We start from the raw sequence: 24,035 nt of genomic DNA, 5'->3' as shown, positions 1-24,035 counted from the left end.
TTAATAAGATTTACTCTAGGAGTTGGATTTCTCACATTTCCTGATTTAACACCTATGTTCAGTTTCTTGAAGGTGGAAGCTTGTTTTACTTTACTAGAACTTTTCCATAATTAGCATAAGAAAACCATTGGACTTACTTATCTCTCTTCACCTTTTATCAATTCTGTTTTCCTGAGGTTAACCTATTTGATACTTTTCATATCATGATTCAGGGGGCTCCTTTACTATCACTTACCTTGTGAACAGGTTATTCTGAAACACATTTTTTCCCATATAATTATTTTTTAACTGCATTTTTTCTTTTTTTTGCTCTAGGAATCAAATCTAGGACGTTGCACTTGCTAGGCAAGTGTTTTTGCCACTGAGCTACATCCCAGTCCCATATAATTACTTTCAATCTTATAAACAAGATGACTGAGAGTCACAGAAGCTAGATAATCTGTCCAAGCTCATGTATAATGACTTGCAAAGTCAGGATCACAATCCAAAGCTATGCCATTTGAAAGCCTCTTGTTTTGAGGTGCAGTATCTCATGTTGAGGACAAGTTTAAAATGAAAGTACTAAAGAGCAGCAAACATCTCTTATCTGCTTGATTGCAATTTTCTCTTAATTTCTATGATGAAATGAATGACAATACCTTGTCAGAAATAAAAAGACAATCACTCAGATTCTACTCTTTGAGCTGGGGAAAGTCTTTTTCAGTGATCCAAGCTTAATTTGTCCCTTTGTGAGTGTGTGTAGTAACTTTTTCTTCCCTTCCCTCAAGGATGCCTGGTGAATCTGGGGATGATATGAAGATCCTTCTGCCTTCCTAAATAAGGAGTTCTTAATCATTGTTGCAGTTAATATTTTTTTGTGGCAAATAGGGAGACTGGCAGCATTTTCTGTCATTATTATGTTAACCATTTGTTCTATTATAAAAACTTCAAAATCATTAGAATTTCTTTAAATTGTGGGGTTTAAAAATTCCATAATCAGCTGGGTGATGATGGTGGCTCATACTTGTAATCCTAACTACTCAGGAGGGTGAGATCTGAGAATCACAGTTCACAGCCAGCTCAGGCAGGAAAGTCCAATTAACCAGTAGAAAACCGGAAGTGGCGCTGTGGCTCAGGTGGTAGAGCATTCACCTTGAGCTAAAGAGGGTAAGGACAGCACCCAAGCCCAGAGTTCAAGCCCCACGACCAACAAAATAAATAAATAAATAAATAAATAAATAAATAAATAAATAAATCCATAATCACAAAATATGGGCCTACTTGTAGTCTTCTTCATTCAACTAGTGCCAAAGACACGTTAGGGCAGGAATTATTATGTTGATATATTATATATTATATTATATGTTAATTCATTTCCAAAGTTCCAGTTTTCTATTCTGAACATAAAATTAAACAAAACTATTGTCTGTAATGATTTCAGCACACTTTAAATCAGGAATTCACAAAATCCTAAATTTGATTAAACTTAATTTAGGATTTTATGAATCACTGTTTTAAAATAAGTATTTGTATATATGTGTGTGTGTATACTCATGTTTACATAAAATCTTGGATGTACATATTAACAAACTTTTCACTAACCACAACTATCATATCTGTTTTCTAAAACAAAGTAATTTAAGTCATAAAATAGAAGAGGAATGTTCTTTATTTGAAATAGTATTAATATTAAAGACACATAATCATTTTTTCTCCTAACTTCTCCATGGTTTATTGAAAACTTTCCTACATATACAGGTATAAAAATGAGCTTTTAGTAACCATTGAATTAGTGGAATTATGAACAGTGAATTGTCCCCTCAAACTCTACTTTCTACTCCCTTCCCCAATCATGCTAGAGTCCTTTTCTTAAACTATTTCCCTTTTAGCTTTCTTTGCTTACTTAAAATGGTTGAGGTTCACCTTGATGTGGCTATTTCCTTTCAGAATAAATCTTGCTCACCCTATCAAGTTGTCTTGGGTTGCCTGAGCAATTAGTAAACAAATGTGCATCTCAGTTCAGCTTCCTACAATCGAGGAAGGAAACATGCCTTTCAGGCTTTGATCTTTGTATTTGCTTTGTGATATTTTCCTTTTTATTTCATAAATGTGGCATAGCAGGATTGATTTCTCAAAAGAACAATTTGATTTCTCAAAAAGAACATTTTGAAGTACTATGCCTTACTTTTACTTATCTAATTGGAAAGAATAGGATTTATTTAAAGCCCTAAATTATCTCATATTTTTTCTTTCTCCATAATATTCTCTCATATATAATGGGAACCCATTCTCCAGTGTGCAATGTTCCTAACCAAATATCCATTGATCAGTACTCTTTAAAACCCTGAAGTTCAAAAGAATAAAAGAATATGGATTAAGCTGAAGAAAAACTCAGTGTTCACTTATGGAAGCTATTTAAAGAGGAAATGAAATGCTCTGGAAAATGAATAAAGTTTTAGGATTGACAATTCAAAAATTGAAAAAAGAAGAATATTTCTAAAATTATACATCACTCCCTACTCTACATAACATTCAATTCCACCAAGCAGCATCCTTATAGGCTTCTGAACATGTTGGGTGGATTCCAGGCTGAGGCCTTCTTATCACTCACATCCAGCCCCCAAGGTCATGCCCCAAGGCCATTCTTCTCATCTCTAAAGTAATTTGCAGAATTGGGTGTAGTCGCGTGTGTGCAGTTCTTCATTATTCTCCATCCCAAAAGGTCAAAGCATAATATGGAAATTCTTGAACTTGAAAGAGACACTCTGCTTAGATATCTAGCTCTGCCCAAATTAAAACATCCCCAAATACAATTTATCCAAGAGCAAGTGCTGATATTAAGCCCAAGGGAGTAACAATGTCTTTAAATAAGACTTTGAAATTGGCCTAAGCTAATCAAAGTTGGACAAGTTTCGATAAGATTCCTCCAGAACAAAAGGGAAACAAATTCTGTACTCTACAATTTCATTGTCTGTCATGAGATAAAAAAGAAAATCTATCCATGTATAAGTTTAAAGAAGGGTTCCTGCTGTTTAAGAAAATAGAATAGCAGGTGGGATAATTGGGTTTTGTTGCTTGAAAAATGATCGAGAACTTATATCTCTGTTTTACCATGTTTTATCAATTGTAAGCAGGGATTTCCTCAACTCTAGTGAGAGAGATAAAACGTAGTCACACAGAACAATCTGAATAAAAAAAAAACAACATGGGTAAGAATAACTCAGGAAGAATAAAACAGGAATTGGCTTATTTTTACAAAGACTGACAACAGGATGTTATAAGGTCTGCTTGTTAATTTCATCTCTATAATATTCACAGGGTAACAACTCAGACTAGAGATAAAGGATTTGAGCGAAATTATTCTGATCTAACTCTTCTACAAATTCCCTCAATATAACAATAGTGTGATTTTAATAATGACACATAATAACGATAAATAGTACTAATTTAGAATTCTGGCAATCTTCTCAATGCCTTTTAGTATGCTATAAAATATTTTTGGCATGATTCCATTAGTTATCATGCCTTTCATCACTCAATAGACTATCTCCAATGTAGATGGATATTGGTTTTAAAAATACATGGATATTTCTTCAATTTGAATAGGATTATTAGTAAGAATATAAGTTAACAAATACATCTTTATATAGTTTGTTAGATAAATAGATTAACATAAACTTCTATATGATATTAAAGGTCAACAAATACATTCACAAATAAAATATTGTAATCTGCAATGTCATTAACATTTCTACTTCTCATAAGAAGATGAGCCTAAGTAAAGCCAAATCTTCTTGGCTCAGGTTCTTTCTCTATCAACCAATTGTTTTCACCATCAATTTATCTCCCTTAATTTCAGATATTAATCTCTAGTTCATATATCAAGAAATGTTCAACTGTCACCCATTTGCCAATATACCTTGTTAAAACTTTGAGTCTGAAATCAAAGACAATAAAAAATTCTACCCTGATGTTAAGGGCAATCACTTAGTAACTAGTTTCCCCAAACAGGTATCTAGGTAGATCTGATGCTCTAAGAAACATTTTAACTTAATGGATGCATGTTAACTGTGCAATCTTACATGTATTTCTGTCTTCATTTCATGTGCTTTGGGAATCAGTGCTACTCATTCTATGATTAAAATAAAAAGTTGGAAAAGGTATTTCAGTAGATTTATCCCCAAACCATCAGACAAGTAACACTGAAGACCAAACAGAAGTCATTTGGCTTTTCTTAATGTGAGTCAAGCCCAGCTCATAAGCTACTTTGTAGCTCCTAGCTACTCAGGAGGTTAAGATCTGAAGATAATGACTTGAAGCCAGCTCAGTCAGGAAAGGCTGTGAGACTCTTATCTCTAATAAACTACCAAAAAGCTGGAAGTGTAGCCGTGGCTCAAGTGGTAGAGCTCTAGTCTTGAGCAAAACAGCAGTTCAAGGACTGTACCATGCCTTGAGTTCAAACCCTAGGATCTATAAAAAATAAAGTCAAGGAATAGAATCCACTGTGTTAAGTAGCAAAGTAAATTAAACCTTCAATGATACCCAAGGAAGGAAAAGACATAACTACTCCCTGCAAGTAGTGGTGTCTTTTAAGAATCCATTTCAAATTTTACATCCAGATCAAATTTAAGAGAGGGAGGGGATCAATTAATGGGCAGGAATTGCAGGGAATGGTATAGGTTTTTGAAAATGATCACAGATAATCCTGACCAGACTGCTCAGAGATACTACCCAGGACCAAGTGGTCTCTTTGTTAGCTGCAAGGCAAAAATTTTAAATACAAAAAATTCTAAACAACAAAAGTATATATGGATGCTAGATTATATAAACATTTTCTCTTTCCATTCTTAACCTTCATCCATTATTCACTGATAATCATGTTTTAACTTTAGTTGTATATTTGAAAATAGACAAATAAGATTTCTTGAGTTATTCTTGGATATATGTCCTACAGAGTTTAAGTATGCAAAATTCACATACATAGTTACACAGGGATATATATATATATATATATATATATATATATATATATATATATATATATGAACTCATGAAGTCTTATTTGCACTAGGTAGTGTCCTTTGAAACAAGTTGAAGTTTATAGCTCTTTAATTGGAATAGAAAAGGAATTCCAAGTGAGAAAAATATGGCAACAAGTGGCAAGTTTTGGCTGCAAAGCTAGAGACTCTGTGTTTGTCTGTCTCTCATTGCCTCTCCATATATCTACTTGTCTCTCTATTTCTCATTCTGTCTCTCAGCCTGTCTATCTGTCTCTATTTCACATACATACATGCATGCATACGTATATATACACATCCCACAATCCATGCTTCATATGCTGTTCCTTTTTATTCTAGTTGAGGGATTCCTTTGATGTTCTCAGAAAAATTGTGTAAAGATTGCTTAATAAAAATCATTTGCTCTTATAGTAACAAAGAATTTCAATAATTCCCATAGCATGTAGAAGTGATCTTGGAAAAGGTAGGGAAAAAATCTGCATCTGGAACAGAGGGCATACAGGTCATGCAGCCTTCCAACAGGATGAATCACCACTCAATATGAGAGATATTATGTCCCCCCTTCCCTATTTGGTTCATCCCATTCTCTTCTCCAGTGAACTCCCTAGGTCTTTACCCCCACCATCAACTCCCTTTAGCATCCTGTGAAATCTCCAACTTTACAACTGCTCAATAATGTTTTGCAGCTATTTATGTTCTCCTGGTGAACTTGGTCCATCTGCTTCTCAACCCACCTGTAACTGGAGAGCTTTTGAAGAGCTATCAGAGCTACATTCTCTCCTGATTCTTAAAATATGGTACTGCCAGGTGCTGGTGGCTCATGCCTGTAATCCTAGCAACTCAGGAGGCTGAGATCTGAGGATCATGGTTCAAAGCCAACCCAGGCTGCAAAGTTTGTGAGACTCTTATCTCCAATAAACCACCAGAAAACTGGAAATAATGCTGTGGCTCAAGTGGTAAAGAGCTAGCCTTGAACTGAAAAGCTGAGGGACAGTGCCCAGGACCAGAGTTCAAGATCCATGACTGACTAAAAAAATAACTAAATAAAATATGGTACTTTCATGATAAATATTTATAGATAATAGAAATCTTAGATGGTCTTCTAGTTAATTTACTAACTCTTCCTGTATTTCCTTACACATAAACTAAGACAAGTCCGCAAGAACCAATTAGAATTATGTGAACAAATCTGTTTGATGGCAGAAGTTGTTCTTCCTAAAGAGAAAATAGTCTTGAATTTATGCCAGTTATCTTTTCCATTCCCCACATGTGCCAATTATTTCTTCCATTCTAATACATGTTTCTGGTGACCTTTGAATGGATGTTTCAGGAAAAATAAAAAATTGCCAAGGTGGTGTAGGAATAAGAAGTCATTTTTAAAACAAAAAAAATAGTATAGGAGCAGCCTTCATCTTTATTCGTGATAGGCTGCACATAGACATTAAAAATTATTTCCAAACATAATAGTCTGGTAGCTTTAGTATGGCCTTGTTTGTGATCATTTGGGTAAATGCCCAAAACTGGGATTGCTGGGTCATAAGGGAGCTCTATGTGTAGTCTTTTGAGGAACTTCATACTACTTTCCAAATACTATGTGATTATTTTTGTTTCTTTTGTATGTTCTTCCCCCATGGTATAACCCCTGTTTTCACTGTATTTGATTCTGGTGCCCTTCATCTTGTCTATATGTTTTTCTAATGTGGGGAGGGGAAGAGAATGCTGAATAAGGATACAGGTTGACCCATTGTAACAATGAGATGTACAAGACACTATGTTGAAAATGAACTTTACAACTTCAGGAGGTGGGAGGGAGAAGTTGGGGAGGTGGGGAGGGAAGGGATAGTAGGGGAAAAACAAAGGAGGGGATAACAATGCTCAATAGGAAATGTACTCATTACCTTACTCATGTAACTATAACCCCTCTGCACAGTATCTTTGCAATAAAAATATATATTAAAATTTTTCTCAGGTTAATTTTTGATGTCTAGGTTAAGTCAGAATAAAGATTTGGATGGATAGTAGATATTTGTAATTAAATATACTCTTAAAGGAACCTGGGCCAGCTCCCTATGTAAATCATCCTTAAGGCTGTTCTTCAATCAAAATTACAATGATCTAATTTAATATGGCAGGGCTCTCAAGATCTAAAAACAACATGGTGCAGACTTTCAATCATTTAGAATAAGGCATTAAAACACAGTGTAAAGGCACACACCTGTAATCTCAGCACTTGAGAGTCTGAGTCAGGAAGACCCATGGTTTGAGACCAACCCAAGCTGCACAGCAAGGTTCCATGGCAGCCTTGGCTGCATAGTGAGACCTTGTTGTGATTACCAAGAAGGAAAAGCAGAAACAAATAAACTAGTTGCAGTTAGAAATGGGATGCAGATCATCAGAATCTACTGCTCTACCCTTTTCCATTTGGTTTTGTTAATATTCTTAGCCTTATAAACATAGCCTTGATAGTGGGTTAGCCTGTAATAGAAAAGCTCTATTGCTATGTCCCTCTGGTACTTGAGTTTGTTCATGAGCTTAGTAAGGTTCTCTTTTGAATTAACAAGCTTTTGGGGTCTATAAAGCTTTGCCAGGCAAGTGCCTGATGACTTGTGTGACTACATCCTTTTGGGATATTTACTGTCATTTTCAAGATCAGTACAAATAATTTCAAGGTTTCTGGTTACCAAATGGCAATATTATTTGTCACTTTAGGATAAATTAGAATTTTAGTATACATTCAGTAGAAAATTTCTGAGGTTCTAGGATCAGGGTTCTGCAGGGAAAATGCTTTTGAACAAAACTGGAACTTGGAAGTATATAGTTAATTTAAAATGTTGTAATTATAAATAATGTAATTTCTCTATGGAAAGGAGACTAAAGAAGTTTTGTTAGGAAACAAAGTGAGCTTTCTCTGTGTTGAATTTGCTGTAATTATTATCGGAATTAGTCAGGAACTTATGAGTGACATATAAATTCCACAAGAGATTTTTAATACATCTTAATTTGGCTCTGCAAGTCTTAAATTATGCAGTAAAAATGACATAAAAATTCTGTATGCTCAGAAACCAGATTTTTAGTTTTTTTCATTAAAAGATTTGACAACAGTACGCTCATAGTCTAAAGATCTCCCAACCTACAGCTGACATATTTTGGTATGCTGCATAGCTTTATCACTCTAAATTGTCTTAGAATCAGAGGTTTGTGTGATCTAACACAGAGAAGCACTTGAACATGGGTTTGTGTCACTCTTATACGGTTACTCCTCTGTATCCACAGGGACCATATCCACTGATTCAAGCAACTGTGGAAACCCCTAAAGCTAAGAATAAAATGAATCCTCTAGGCATGGTGGCTTACATCTGCCATCCCTGAAGTTGAGAGGTGAGTCCAGGAGGTTCCCAAGTTACTCTACCCAATGACTTCAAGGCCTATCTGACCTAGAAAGACTTTGTCTGAAAAATAAAATAAAATTCCCCAAAACAAAACTGCACTAGTACCAAACATGGTAAAGACATTCTTGGTCTTTAAACCAAACAGTATAAAACTATTTATATAGCATTCACATTGTATTAGGTGTTACAAGTTTCTTGGAGATGATTTAAAGTATATGGGAGAATGTGATTAAGTTACACACATACACTGCTATTTCATAGAAGAGACTCAGCACCAAGGATCTGAAACCCACATGGAATCCTGGAACCAATTCCCCACAGATATCAAGGGATAATTGTGTATGCGTGTTTGTATATACACGTGCATGCATAGACATGTGTGTGAACACGAGCACACGTGCAATCATTTGAATTTAAGCACAGAGTTAAGCATTGTCATTTTCAGTTTTGATGCCTGCACAGTGTAACTAACCTTCTTTGTGCTCACATCAAGCTGCCTTCTCTGCTTTGCACCAAAATGGTATCACTGAAGTAGAAAAGGAGCAAACTGCAAAAGGGCCACAATTTCACGTGAAGCAGTCACAGCTGTTTATACTGGCCATTGCCCTGTCCTGAAGATTGTTCCGACTACTTTTGGAAGCATTCTCACACAAAGCAATTTTCTGGTTTTCAGATTCACATCCTAGTCTAACCACCTGTGTATGCAATTGGTTTGGTTTTTTAACTTTGAGCTTCATCCCTGAACCAGATCTGGCACCTGTAGAAGAAAAATACCAGGGGCTAAAATAGAGCAAGCAGGGCTACAAAAAGAGTGTAATATCCTCCCACTGTGGTTCATAAGGGATGCTGTTTCGAGGTGTGTATTTCATCTCACGAGACTGCAGACAACAGAAGAGCTAGACAAAAGGAAAACATGTGATGGAGTTGTATTTATATTGCAATCTTTCCAACATTTCAGAAGGGAATGGTTTACAGATGTATACCCTCCAAAGACATTTACACATCTATTGTTTTCTTAACCTCCTTCCCCATCCTATTACAGGATTCTTTTCATGAAAAAGATTACAACCTGACCATGCTTTTCTGTGATAAAGAACACATGTCCTCCTGATTACAAGGGAAGACATGACGAGCTATGGGAGAGGCCAAGTGTTAATGTAAAATTGGCTTCAAAACATGGAATACTTCTATGATTACTTAAGCGTTTGTATTATTTTCGTACCATAAATTCTTCCCTGTCTGAAGCACACCACTTAACCCAGGCTTAGAACATCAAGCTGCTAATTTACACAGTTTTCTGACAGGGAAACCATCGGCAGAAAGAAGGCACAGTAGGGGATTTAACAGAAGCCCATCTGGACTCTCAGCCAAGGGAAGGCAATTTCTCTTTTGTAATCTGTTAAGAAGAAATACCATAAAGATGAGCTCCCATCACATGGCCATAAATTTCAGGAAGAGTTTAGAAGAGCCGCTTTCTTACCAACTTTTTCAACTCATTTTCATTAGTGTTTAACTTAATGTCCTTTTGCATCATTACGTATCTCAGAGTTTAGAGTGCTTTCAAGGTTGTAGTCCTTGAGGAAGGGACATGTATCTTGGACACGTGCTTCTTATTAATGTAGACCTCTGGATTCCTTTAGAATGGAATATGTTTTCTTCAGAAGTAGTGTCTTTGTTGCTTTCTCCAAACAATCTTTCTAAGTTCAACCAATATTTAAAAGCAAAATAGAATTGAAGTTTAGTTATTTGGCACATCCAGAATTTGGGGAGTTGAGAGAAATCACCTTAAATTAACTCCAAAGTTGTAAGTCTTCTCTTGAGTCCCCAAAATCTTTGTTCTCTCTGCCCCTGTGAGTCTTTGCCCAAATCACTCCTTCTCAGAAAGATTTCTCTTTTATTTCCTGATCTTAGCCATTTATGTCTCTATCAATTCCTCTGTTTAATTATTGTTTCACTTACTGAAATTATTGTTTCACTTACTGGTACAACAATAAAGTTTCCCATGTCTTGGCCAACTTCCATGTCCCTACAGCTTGTAACTCCACCTAGTATACAGTTTTGGAAAGAATATTAGATGGATAAAGAAATAGGTAAGACGAGAAGACTCACTTGGCAAATATAGAAAATAAAATGTAAGAGTGGTGATAGTTCTAGAACTGTGAACAACACATGACACCATAATGAGTAATAAATACCAGAAAAAATTAAAATGGAAAATATTAAGATATCAACTAAATTCAGGGCAAAAGTGTAAGGATTTGTAAGTTACCAGTATCTTAGGAGATGTTTGTGGTAACAAGATATAAGATGAATTTACAAACACAAGATTGTCTTTTCAGAGAAAAAAATTACTAAAGAAAAGAAGGAAATAGAAAATCAGTAAGAACATATCATATTAAAGCTGTTTAGGAACTGTTTCAAAATAATCCATGAAAGTGCTAAAATAAAAAGTCTAAGCATTAAAAAATGAAAGTATACATAAAAACAAAGAATACAATAAAACCATCAATTATTATATTCTTAAATTTTATCTTTGTAAATATTTAAATAAAATGAATATACTTGTGGCATTTTTCTATGACATCTATATGTAAATTTTATGACTAGGCAGAAAATAGTTTCTATGCTTAATATTTTCTTCAAGCAAATAATTGCCATATATATTATGGTATTGGATATTCTTCTCATCCTCCTGTGAATTAACTTTGTGATATCCTTTTATACATAGGTACACTATACTTTTAAAGCAATTTCTGAATGTTTGATAAATATTTAGATTATTACAAACACTTCGATCTCTGAACTGGCTTTTGATAATTAATCTAAATAAGTCTTAGTACATATCAGTGATTATTTTCCTAATGAATTACAAATAAAAATATTTAAAAATTAATAATGTTTTCTCTATCTCCAAATATTGAAACTATTGTCTTCCATTAGCACCATGTGAAAATTCCAGGTTCTTCACTTCAAAAAATCATTGCCATATCCATAGATCAAAAGTAAACTGGAAATATGATCAGGTAGAGTAGTAGAAACTTAACTATTCAGAGCAATAATATAAATTGAAGACAGAACTCAACCATAGTGCATTCAATTTGTATTTTTCATTTGGTTACTGTATAGCATAAAGAAAACATCCAGTTTAGCATTCCCTTATCACTGGTAATCATTAATATGTCAGTTCTACTTTCAGTGCCTTGCATGTGGATATTTTATATAATGAACAGTTCTTCACTTTTCTACAAATAATTTATAAACAAATCGCAAGCTTTTTGTTTCTCTAAAGTTTTTATAGAATGGTGTATACTCAGGAATATGAGTATGCCAGGCAGGAAGACAGCCAAAAATGTAATATATCCAGGCTCAGAAGTTAACATCATTTTATATTAATTTTTAATTTTCCAGCAAACTGGTACTGAAAGCAAAAGATAGGTTTTTTAGTGAGAAATGAAGGTAATATTTGATATTTAAGGAACATGCAAAGTTCAGGTAGCATGTAACCCTGCAATGCTATCATTACCAAATATAGGCATTTCATTGTAATAAAGTCCAACACTTAATCATTATTTGTTGGTAAGTTGATCTTTCTTCAAGAGTAAAACACATCTCTCCTTAAATTAAAATTTTTCTTTGTTCAAGCTTGGACTCCTTCCTCTAAAATCCTCATTCCTCTGCCTAGTGGAAACATTGACACCTAGCATCTACCTCAGACCTCTAATGTGAGAATCTGCATGTGTCCAAGATTCCCAGATGATACATAAACATACAGGAGCTTACAAGGCACAGATGTATCGAGCTTTAGAACCAGTAGGAAGGTATACAAATATGTATGTCAAACTGTTCCACTCTAGATTATTTCTCACTACATAGGAAATAATCTAGGCTGATGGTCAACAGTCCTCAATCTATCTATAGAAGGCAAAGAGCAAGAAACAAAGGACTGCTGTAATTTCTTCATGTCTATGCAGCATGTCTTCCAGTTCTTCTTGACCCTAACGCTTCATTTTTTTATCATTCAGTTCTTGAAGTAATGACAGCTTTTTTTTCCCAAATGAATGCCTTTCTAGTCAGCTAACAGTCAAATTTTTTAAAAAATGAAGTTAGGGTGAAATTGATCAAAGTACACTATATGCATGTATAGGAATGTCACAATGAGCCTCCCCTTTGTGCAATTAATATGCATTAATAAAAATCAAATAAAAACTAATTATTTTATTAAACTGCAATTTTTAGTGCTGGGAAAATAATAACTACATGACTGCCTCTCTCTCTCTCTCTCTCTCTCTCTCTCTCTCTCTCTCTCTCTCTCTCTCTCTCTCTCTCTCTCTCTATGTGACTTGCACTCAGGGTCTTGATGCTATCTCTGGGCTTTTGTGCTCAAAGCTACTTTTCCTTTTGAGCCACAATTCCAATTCTGGCTTTTGGATGTTTGACTGGAAATAAGAGTCCCATGGACTTTCCTGTTTGGGCTACGTTCTAACTGCCATCCTCAGATCGAAACCTCCTGAGTATCAAGGATTACAGGCATAGGCATTGGGTGCCACAGGCACCCTGAAAGAATAACTTTTAATAAGTGAGTTGATAAGAATCCCACTCATTAATGAACAGTGCAGAAAAATCATCCATTAAAACATCTTCATATGTGTGCCTTCCAACCTCTTAGTCTCTTAGTTTCACAATAGGACTTTTAAAAACAAGCATTTCCTTTCTGAAGAGGGACACAGGATTCAATATGGGAAAAAAGACATTGTGATTAGCACCTTGCTTCTTATATTTCTTTAGTCAGAAGTTTGTTGCTTGGCCATTTAGCTACAAGGAAATCTTTAATACTTTATTTTTTAGATTACCTTGCAGCTAGATGATCATGAAATGAAATAGAATACATATTTTTACAGCTTCTCTTGCCACAAGGTATTGACTCTGCATAACTGACATTGAGACATGTGATAACATGGAGGGTCCAACTGTAGATTGGCTGTGAAGTCTCTGTGATCAGATGCAAATGGGCAATAAACCTCAAGAACGGCCGATGGGTGGAGGGGAGGTAGGAGTAGTGGATGATAGGGTTTTAGAGTTATCTTCCTGTAAGTGTTCTAATGGAGCTTTTTTTGCTTTTACAACATGGATGTAAAAGGAAATTAGTTCATTCTGTACCTAATTATTTATAAAATTACATGTTCTGTACAAGTTGAGAGTCCACGTGGTAGAGCAGTTGTGATTTCTAATTCAAGGTAAAAATTTAAAGTCTCCAAATTAGTTCTATCATCCATCCATTATTATTAGATTAACTGCATCTGAAAAAGAATCATAATCAGTTGAATTTATCACAGAGTGACTGAAAAGATGAAACATGATAATTAATGAGAACCATCCAGTATGTGGCATGTATCAACTATATATAAAATAATATTTTTAAATTATGCACTTACAGTTAATGTCTATCAGCTAAATATGGCATAGAATATTACCACATTGGAACAGAATGGGACTATAAAAAACAATAAAAGAAATGAGTATATATGTATATTTAGTATTTATCCATTTTTGTATTACAAAGAGATAAATGATGGACATACTAAATGATTATCAATAAAAACATGAGGGGAAGCATAGAATAAACTATATTAATATACTGCTTTTTTTTTTAAAAAAGATAAATCTGAATACCCAGATTTATAGCGGCCTTAGGAACTGAGAAGTGAATAGGGAATCACTTCCAGAGGTTGTTTAGATGCTCAGTAACCCTATTTAAGCTTCTTCCACACAGAGAAGAGTACTTCCCTATCCTTTTGTAGGTAGAGTTGGATTTTGTGTACTTGTCCTGGTTAAGGGCATATGATAATGTAGAATGCATTCGTTTTAGGTTTTAGATTAAGAACCTAACATGCCTTCCCCATCTTCTTTTTGCTCAGTGTCTGGGCTAAATGCAAGGTGTCTGTGTAAGATTCTAAGGAGGTTTAGGAGAACAGCTGCACAAAGATGAAGCTGGATCATGGAGCTGGTACTTGGAAAAAGCCACTCCAAACCTACGTGTTCTACACTGGACCGCGATGTGAGGAAAAAGAGTGATTGTAACAAAACAAAAGCATAAATAGTAATAAGGAAACTCGTTTTCATGTTATGTCATTTTGAAATTAGCTAGTAAAATGATTAAAACATAAATGAGATACTGTGCACTGGCCACACTGTCTTAATTTAGATGTGAAAACTACCAGGAAAGATTGTATTTTCTAAGTCGGAGTTTATTTATGCTTTTGCTGCATTTTAAAAAGATGGAAATGGGTTGTTATTATGTTATTATTATTATATAATATATTATATACTTATATTATATATAATATATTATATGATATATTATATGTTATTATAATTTGAAATATATTTTAATTTAAAAAACTTCTAAAATGACAATTAAATGAGTAGAATTTTTTTCCCAGAGGTTAATAGCAGAAATACTCGAGGCAGAAATATTGTTTCTTCAAGTGTGTTCTTTTTGTATCCTATATTATGTCAAATACGTCTTGACTTAATGTAATGAATGGACCCTCCTATAAGCCGTAATTTTGAAAAGGTTGATGTGTGTCTGTGTGTATGCATGTATGTGAGGAGGTGTGGGGGCTTGAACTAGGGGCCTGGGCACTGTCCTTGAGCTTTTTAAAAAAAAATTAATTCATTGGAAAAAAAAATCATGGTCTTTCCTGCCTGGACTGGCAGGCAAATTGCAATTCTCAGGGCTCAGAGTAACTAAGATTAATAGCATTAGCCAGCAGCACTCAGTACTTTTTTATAGTTTCATTTAACATTGTAAGATATGCTTGCAATTAAGTCATTAGTGTCTTCATTGTCAAATAAAAATATATAAAAGTTATGGCAGTTTAAATGATCATGCCTCCAATAACCACTATTTCAGAAGATATTCTAAGAATCTTTTGTCTTACTTAATAGACAATGAAACCACAAACATATTTTATGTTATAATCATAGAGGTAACTGTATATGGAAACCTAATGTAACTATAATTAACACTTTTCAAAAAATATACTTTGTGGCTAAATAACCTCAACCTTGAACACATCTTAGTAGGAATGTTCAGAAGGAAAACCATGCATTTCCCACTTATTTTTCTTTGGCAAATTCTCTATTCACAGATGGTACAGATATTCTGGCATTCCAAATGAAAGCATCTCTATTTACAATTTCATCTTGGAAGTGTATTTGGTGGTTAAACCACATTTTGTATACTTCCGATGATGGACACATGATCTGGGCTCAGCCAAGGCAAGGGCTAGGCCACATGAAACATCATGGGGGCCAGAGAGGCTACTGCCAAAGATCTGGAAAAGACTGTTTTACAGGTCATGGAGGAAATGGGGACCAAAATCAACCAACAAAGCATTCAGTGACAAGAAAAATAAGTATGTGAGGCTCATACCCAGCCAATGTGGACCTCAGAGGAAACTTATTTACATGGGACAGTGTAATCAAATGTCATGTTTAAACTATTTCTTTGTTCGATCAAGAGGGGAAGAAGAAAATGAGTGACAGATAACCTGTCTTTAAAAAGTCACATTTTTCTCAATTTCAAATTCTGTTATGTGACCATATGTTTGCACAAAATGCCTAGAAGATTTATTTTCCCCTTTTGTAAAGATATTCTCCTGTGCCAAGGTTCAGCCTATCTTGGAGAAAGAGATTAGAAGACAATATATTTTCATTTTTCCATCTTTAAGTGTTTGAGCTGCAAATTTATAACTGTAGTTAGTGAAAATTCTTCAGCCCAAACCCCAAATTCTTCACTAAGGTACAAGAAATGATACAGGCATGCTTATAAGATCGCATTGATTTTGGGAAGCAGAAACGATTACTTATGACACAATTAGTAAATTAGTCTTGATTACCTACATTAAACAATTACAGCAACCTGTTGCAACTATGAGAAGTACAAGTTGTCATGTCGAAAACGAACTTTACAACTTTGGGGGGGGATTGGGTGGGGAGCGGGGGGGGGGGGAGGCTGGGAAGGGATGTGAAGGGTAAACAAAGGAGGAGGCTGCAATGCTTGATAAGAAATGTACTCATTATCTTGCCCATGTAATTGTAACCCCTCTGTACAGTATGTTCTCAAAAAATTAAAATTAAAATTAAAAAAAAACAATTACAGCAATTTGTTTTACTACTTTTTTCTATGAAAGTCACGGGATCTAAATGTGCCCTTCCAGTGGACAAAGCTGAAGATTATATCTGTACATAAGTGAACGTTTTCAAAGGCATTGGACAAGTAGCAAAGCAAGATTTTGATATATGTTTGATGGTAAAATGAAAGAAATGGACCTTCTAATCTGTCATCTGTATCCTTGAATTTGTGTCACATACTGTGACACTGGAAGCAGAACCCAGAGAAAAGAGAAAGAACCTATTAAACTGAGAAGATGAGAGATAATTTAGGGAGAAGAAGACAGCTCGATTTTGTGGGGGCAAAACAGCAAAGAAAGCAACTATACAGGGAAAGAGTTCTAGATATCAGCCTAAGGTCTCTTGGCTCTTATTTCTAAACACTGACCCACACCAAGAGTGTATTATACTTGGCAAAGGATTCTTAGGAAGATAGTTTTTTTCCCCTCCAATTCTAGGTTTTGAAATCAGGGCCTGAGCAGTCCCTGAGCCTATTTGTGTTCAAGGCTAGCACTCTATCACTGAAGCAACTTCCTGTGTTTTTTTTTTCTGAGTAGTTTAATGGAGATATTAGAGTTTCATGACCTTTCCTACCTGAGCTGGCTTCAAACCATAATCCTCATATCTCAGCCTCCTGGTAGCTATGATTACAGGTGTGAGCCACAGGTGCCTGGCCTTAGGAAGATTTAATTTCAAATATTGAGGCAATTTTGAGTACATGAATATTCTATATAGCAGAGGTACAGTGGTCTCCATAAGTACATAGACCATTCAGGAGAGATTGGAGAAGGGCTGACCTATAGTAATGCTAAAGAAGCCCGATGGTCATATTTAATATAGTGTCCTACAGATCTTAAAAACAAACATGGAAGGGATTAGACTCATTTGCAAGTGGTTTAACTGTCTGTTCAAACAAAATTCAACCTTTAACACAATTAATAATGAAATCCTAGACTTTAAAAAAAACATTTGTCACTATATGTATTATTTAGGCCAAACTATTGAAATATAAAAAGAAGAAATGGGGGCTGGGAAGGTGGCTCAGTGGTAGAGTGCTTGTCTTGCATGCATGAGGCTGAGGCCCTGGGTTCTATCCCTTAGCACCACATAGGTAGTGATGCTAAGGCTCAAGTGGTAGAGCACTTGCCTTGAGCTGAAGAGCTGAGGGACAGCGCCCAGGCCCAGAGTTCAGGCCCCACGACCAACAAAACAAAAAAAAGAAAAGAAAAAAAAACAAGAAACTATTAACACACAACAACAACAAAAATCTGCAAACAGAAATAGCATAAAAACGATTCATAAAAATGAATTCATAAAAATGAAAATTTTATAGGGCTGGGATAGTGGCTCAGTGGTAGAGCGCTTGCCTTGCATGCATGAGGCCCTGGGTTCAATTCCTCAGCACCACATAAGCAAAAAGAAAAAAAGCCAGAAGTGGCGCTGTGGCTCAAGTGGTAGAGCGCTAGCCTTGAGCTGAAGAGCTGAGGGACAGCGCCCAGGCCCAGAGTTCAGGCCCCACGACCGGACCAAAAACAAACAAACAAACAAAAATGAAAATCTTATAAATTTTTATAAATAACAAAGAATTAATTTTAAAATCATAGGATGAGGGGGCTGGGAAGGTAGCTCAGTGGTAGAATGCTTGCCTTGTGTGCATGAGGCCCTGGGTTCAATTCCTCAGCACCACATAAGCATAAAAAGCTGGAAGTGGCACTGTGGATCAAATGGTAGAGTGCTAGCCATGAGCTGAAGAGCTGAGGGAAAGCACCCAGGCCCAAAATTCAGGCCCTACAACTGGCAAAAAATAATAATAATAAAATAAATAAATCATAGGATGAAAATATCAAATTAGACATTGTGAACGAAAAAAATTAGGAAATTTCAAAAGATAGCCACAAAAACATCTAATATAAAGCACAGAATTTAAATGTATACATGGACAGAGCCTGAGGAAAAACATTGACAGAGAGATGTTATTATTGCTATTGTAAGAAATTATCACAAACTGAAGGGCTAGAGAATCTTTATTATATTGGAGTTCTGGAGGTTGGAAGGAAGGAAAGGATCTGACAAGCTACAATGAAGATGTTGGAAGACTGTGGTATTGCTTGTCCTCTGGAGAAGTGTCTGTTTCTTTGCCTTCTCCGCCTGCTAGAGAGCACCTGCTTTCCTTGGCTTCTGGTCCCTTTACTCATTTTCCAAGCACATCATTCAACTTTCATAGTCATTACATGACCAATTCATCAAGAAAGCATAACAACTCCTAAATTTATGGACACAATTATAATGTTTTCTATGTATAAAGCAAAAATTGACAGGAAAAATGATGTACAAATATTAGTGAATATCAGAGACCAATGTACAGAAAATCAAGATGAATGCTACTGATATACACAATACAACTAATGTGGCTGAATTAAATTTTTAAATGCTCTAGCCAATGACAAAGAAATAAATATTCTTTCCTAATGGATAGGACATTCATGAAGACAGTTCATATTTTGAGCTATGAAGAAAGTTGCAAAAAATTGAAAGAAAATACAGTCATACAAAGCATATTTTTCTCTCCCTAGATAAAGGCCACTTTTTAAATAAATCTAATTAAGTAAACAGTCATTTAAAAGAAGTTCTGTATAATTAATATTCAATTAGACTTGGAGGTAAAGAATATTAGCCTTATAAATTAGCTTTAAGGGATGGTCTACATTTATATATTAAATAAATGTTTATAACCTTGAATGGGAATTTTTGGTGAGATTTTAAAGTTCAGAACTGCATAAGTTTATCATTTTCGTTTCATCAACTGGTGGGCATATGAATATGGCAATTTTTTCTCTAAAATAGCAAAATCACTGTCACCAGCCAGCAACTTGTGTTATAACCAGATGTATTATTGCAAAGAAATACAAAAGTACAGCCACAAATTGAACTTCAATTATTTTACAATGTACAGATATTGCTCCAAATGCAGTTGGATCTTGAGAAACATATTATTCTGTCAGAAATTGTGTCATATTGAGAAATGGAGCCCCTTAACAAATTATTCACATGTGTTCTCTCTCTGTGTCTCTCTTTCTTTTTGTGTGTCCTCTTTTCCTCTCTCTTAGAGTTTCTCTTTCTGTGCTTGTATGCTTGTAGATAAGTAATTTCATGAAAATAAAGATAGTTAGAAGAAATAGAAAATAATTTTCATTCAGAGCATGTCTCCAGCCTAAAGAAATGCAAGGGAATTTACCTCTAGATTGCAAAGTTTAGAAGAAAATACTACAAATAACTCCAGTCTTTTAATAAAAAGTAGTATTTAGACATATGTAACTTTATATTATTACATATGTGTGCATATATGTACCTGTGTGCATATATATAATTTCATCATAATAAAAAATATATGAACAATATCAAGAGCAATCATTGTGGTCCCAGAGTCTAAACAAATACAAAAGATTAAGAAAATAAAGTATGATCTCAGGCCAAAAACTTGAATGCATCAAATAGCATGATTTCAAATCTCTTGAGGTTAGAACTAATATTACTGAGCATTTGATCCAGCTCCTGCCTCCAGGAATGGTGAACGAGCCATCCAAACTGATTCCAAAGATGTTTTAACAACCATAATAATGACCATCATTTTTAGGAAATGTTATCTTGACTTAAGTCAAATCATCTTAAGGGAATTTTAATTCCTCACATTCCATATCGACGTCTTTGCAGAAATTGCCTAAGAGAAGTTACCTAACACACTATCTAAATCTGGTACATCCTCATAATGTAACATCTGGGTTGCTCATCTTCTATGAGAATGGTGTTTCCCACAGCTGGTCAAGTACATTATTAACCATCAAAATCCAGGGAGGGAGAATGTAAGCTATCTGGGCTGAAGCCACAACTCTGCCATTTACTAGCTCTGCAATTTACTTTCTCCCTCCGTGCCTCAATTTGCTAAAGACTTACACCAGGATGATCTATATTAAAGGCTAAATTAACGTTTTCTGTGTAAAGTACTTAAAACAGTACTTGGGCATGTAACAAGTCCTAAATCATTCTTGTTAAATTCCCAACAATATCATTTAAGTTCATTCTCCCTTTAAAAATTAAGTATTTTCAGAATGAGCCTTTCTGTCTTAGCTGCATTGGTATTGGGGCAAAGAATGCAATTTAAAATGGACCTTGGAATAAGAAAACTCCAATACCGGTTTGTTCTTACAAGAATCACAGCAAAATAATTTCTGAGCACTGTCAAAATTCATGCTCCCCTGATCCTAAATTTGAAGAGTTTGTCTGCCAACACAACCACAAAGCAGTTATTGCATATTTAACCAAAGGTTTAGTTGCTATGCACTTCAAGATTATATAGCTACCAATTTATACACTTCCTGTCCAGTCTGTAGCCATGAATGAAAGCCATCTGTTCACATGCTTAAACTATCATTCTGTTATATGAGGTTTTAGTGTAAGAAGTTGTGTCTTCTTGTGTAATTTCTTTTAGAAAACTGTATACACTATCCATTAATGAAAGGATATATCTAGGTAATCGATATTTTCAGTATTTCTTAGGTAACCAACTTGCAATGTAATAATATGAAGCCAAGTGTTCAAAGCTAGTTGGAAGGAAAGAAGAAATATTTTTATTTGTAGAAGTCAAATTTCCCTGCGGAAGTCATTATCTTGCTGGTCATGTCAATGAATGTCGAATGGTGGTTTTGTTACAAGAGAAGAATCACTTTCAGATACATTTCTTAAATATCCACAGTTTAGGAAGCAGTTATTCTTCTTTTTCTGACAAAAACATTTGATAATAGGTTGTTGTTGTTTTTTAAACAATGAGGTTGTTACACAGAGTTGGTGTAAAATAATTAAATGCTTACATGAGAAAATCTTTCACTGTAGTCCATTTCTTGCCCATAGACATATAATATTTAAGCTTCATTTTCTAAATCATCTTGGAACTCTCAAGTCTTTTAAATTTTTTTGCTTTTCTTATATTCTTTTCCTTTGTGATGTGGGCCATCAACCTTGGGCCTCAAGCTTGTTATAATACTGCTATATTTCTTTTCCTTTTAATGCAAATTTCTTTCACTCTCCTCCCAGTTGGTTCATTCACAAACTTCATTTTCCTATTGTGAATTTAATTGTGTTTTGTTTCTAAAACATGGCAAGATACTTTAGAAAACTAAATTGGATTTCACATGATTTCAAAAGTCACAAAACATATAACTTTTAGGGAGAGATTCTTGTTTAGTAACTTGTATATTATTGGTTTCATTATAACAGCTTCATCAATGGATATAAGGTACTGCGATCATATTCATTCTTCGTCCATTACCTTCTCTCCTTTTCCTACTCTTCCGGGTCCCCTTTCTTTTAACAAAGAGTTCCTTACTTAATTTTATTTTTAATTCTATATTTCACTTAAAAAGAAACTGTGATATTCTGAGTCTGGTTTATATTATTCAAAATGAAAATCTCTAATCCCATCCATTTTCCTGAAAATAACATAACCTCATGCTTCTTTATGGCTCAATAATATTCTATTGTTTATGTATATGTTGTTTATTTATTCATTCAAAGGTTCCTTTCTAGCTTGGGTATTGTGAATAGTGCCAGGATGAAAACGCATATGCAGGTGTCTTTATTGTAGACTGACTAATTCCTTTGGGTATATGTTCAGGGATAGAATAACTGGATCATAATGTAGCTCTATTTATAGATTTTGGAAGCACCTCCATTATTATTTTCATAATATCTGAACTCATTTACATTCCCATCAATAATGTGTAAGGGTTACTTTTCCCCACATCCTCACCAGTATTTGTTGGCTTGGTTTCCTTAATGATAGCCCTGCTGACTGGAGTGAGAGAATGAATAGTTTTAATTTGCATTTCCCTGGTCACTAAGGATGTATTTACTGGCTATGTGTACTTCTTTTTGAGAATGGTTTGCTAAATTTATTTACACATTAACTGACTGGATTATTCTTTTGATGAGTTCTTTTTATATTTTAATTAGTAACTCTGTCAAATGAATAACTGGAAAGATGTTCACCTATTCTGTGGGCTGTCACTTAAATTTGGTACTATTCATTTCCTAACAAGAAGCTTTTCCATTTGAGACAATCCTGCTTGTCATTTTGCTGGTATTTCCTGACTTCTTGCAGTCTTATACAGAAAGAAGATGTGTTTAATATATTTTCCTCTAGCATTTCAACATTTATAGCAGCTTTTGATTTTAAATTAAGGTCTTCGAGTTGATTTTATACAAGGTAAGAGATAGGGATCTACTTTCGGTCTTTATGTGCAGATATCTGGTTTTTCCAACCTCATTTGTTCTATGTAATAGTAAAAAGCAGGAGACAAATGTCCATCAAAATGGTATAATGACTAAGAATATTATGGTAAAATGTATGTCATGGCCAGGTGTCAGTGGCTCACACCTGTAATCCTAGCTACTCAGGAGGCTGAGATCTGAAAATTGGGGTTCAGAACTAGCCTGGGCATGAAAGTCCATGAGACTTTTCTCCAAGTAACCACTAAAAGCTGGAAGTGGAGCAACAAAGCTCAAGGATGGCATCCAGGCCAAGAGTGCATGTGTGTGTGTACCTGTGTGTAGATACATAAATATGCACACATACATATATGCATGCATATATATATAGATACATATCCATATATACACATGTATAAATATATACACATATACATATGTGTATATATACAAATACACATACACATATAAGCATATACACACATATATACACATACACACATTTATACATATATACACACATATATACACACATGTGTATATGTATGTATATATGTTTAAATACACATATACACATATACATATATACCTACATAGATAGTGTTATACAATACTCAAAATAAATTAAAAAGCTATATAATCTTTCTTTAGTGACTTCCAGAGATTAATTCTAGGAGTCCTCAAATTTACTAAACACAGGAATACTCAAGTCCGTTATATAAAATGTCCTTGTATTTTCTTATAACCTATACACCTACTCCTCTATACTTATAAATCACTCATGGATTTCTTATGGTTTACAATATGACCAAATTACACAAAACATAGTTATTATTCTATGTTGTTTATGTAATACTAGCATATGTCTATGTGTCCAGTAAAGATAAAACTTTTCTAATAATTTTACTCCAAGTTTAGTTAAATTCATAGATATAGAATCCATGGGAGGAATGACCTATATTTCTATCCACAGATATATGACATATATGGATCAACTTGAAAGCTATACCTCCAGCATAATGATTGTTGAAAAGCAGTTACAAAATGATATGATAGCATGTATATAAATTTTAAAATGAAAATGAATACCATATATCTTTGTAAATTAATTATAAATATACCTAGAAAAGTATAGAATCTCCAAGTGAGAGAGATTCATTAAAATTTACAACTTGGGGGAAGGAAAAGAGGGAGAAAAATGAGGGAGGGGGTA

Source organism: Dipodomys merriami, unplaced genomic scaffold (assembly GCF_024711535.1).
Source record: "Dipodomys merriami isolate MVZ:Mamm:240054 unplaced genomic scaffold, mDipMer1.0.p SCAF_7, whole genome shotgun sequence".
NCBI classification, from domain to species: domain Eukaryota; kingdom Metazoa; phylum Chordata; class Mammalia; order Rodentia; family Heteromyidae; genus Dipodomys; species Dipodomys merriami.
The sequence above is the reverse complement of the archived record's forward strand: the minus strand, read 5'-3'. Positions refer to the sequence as shown.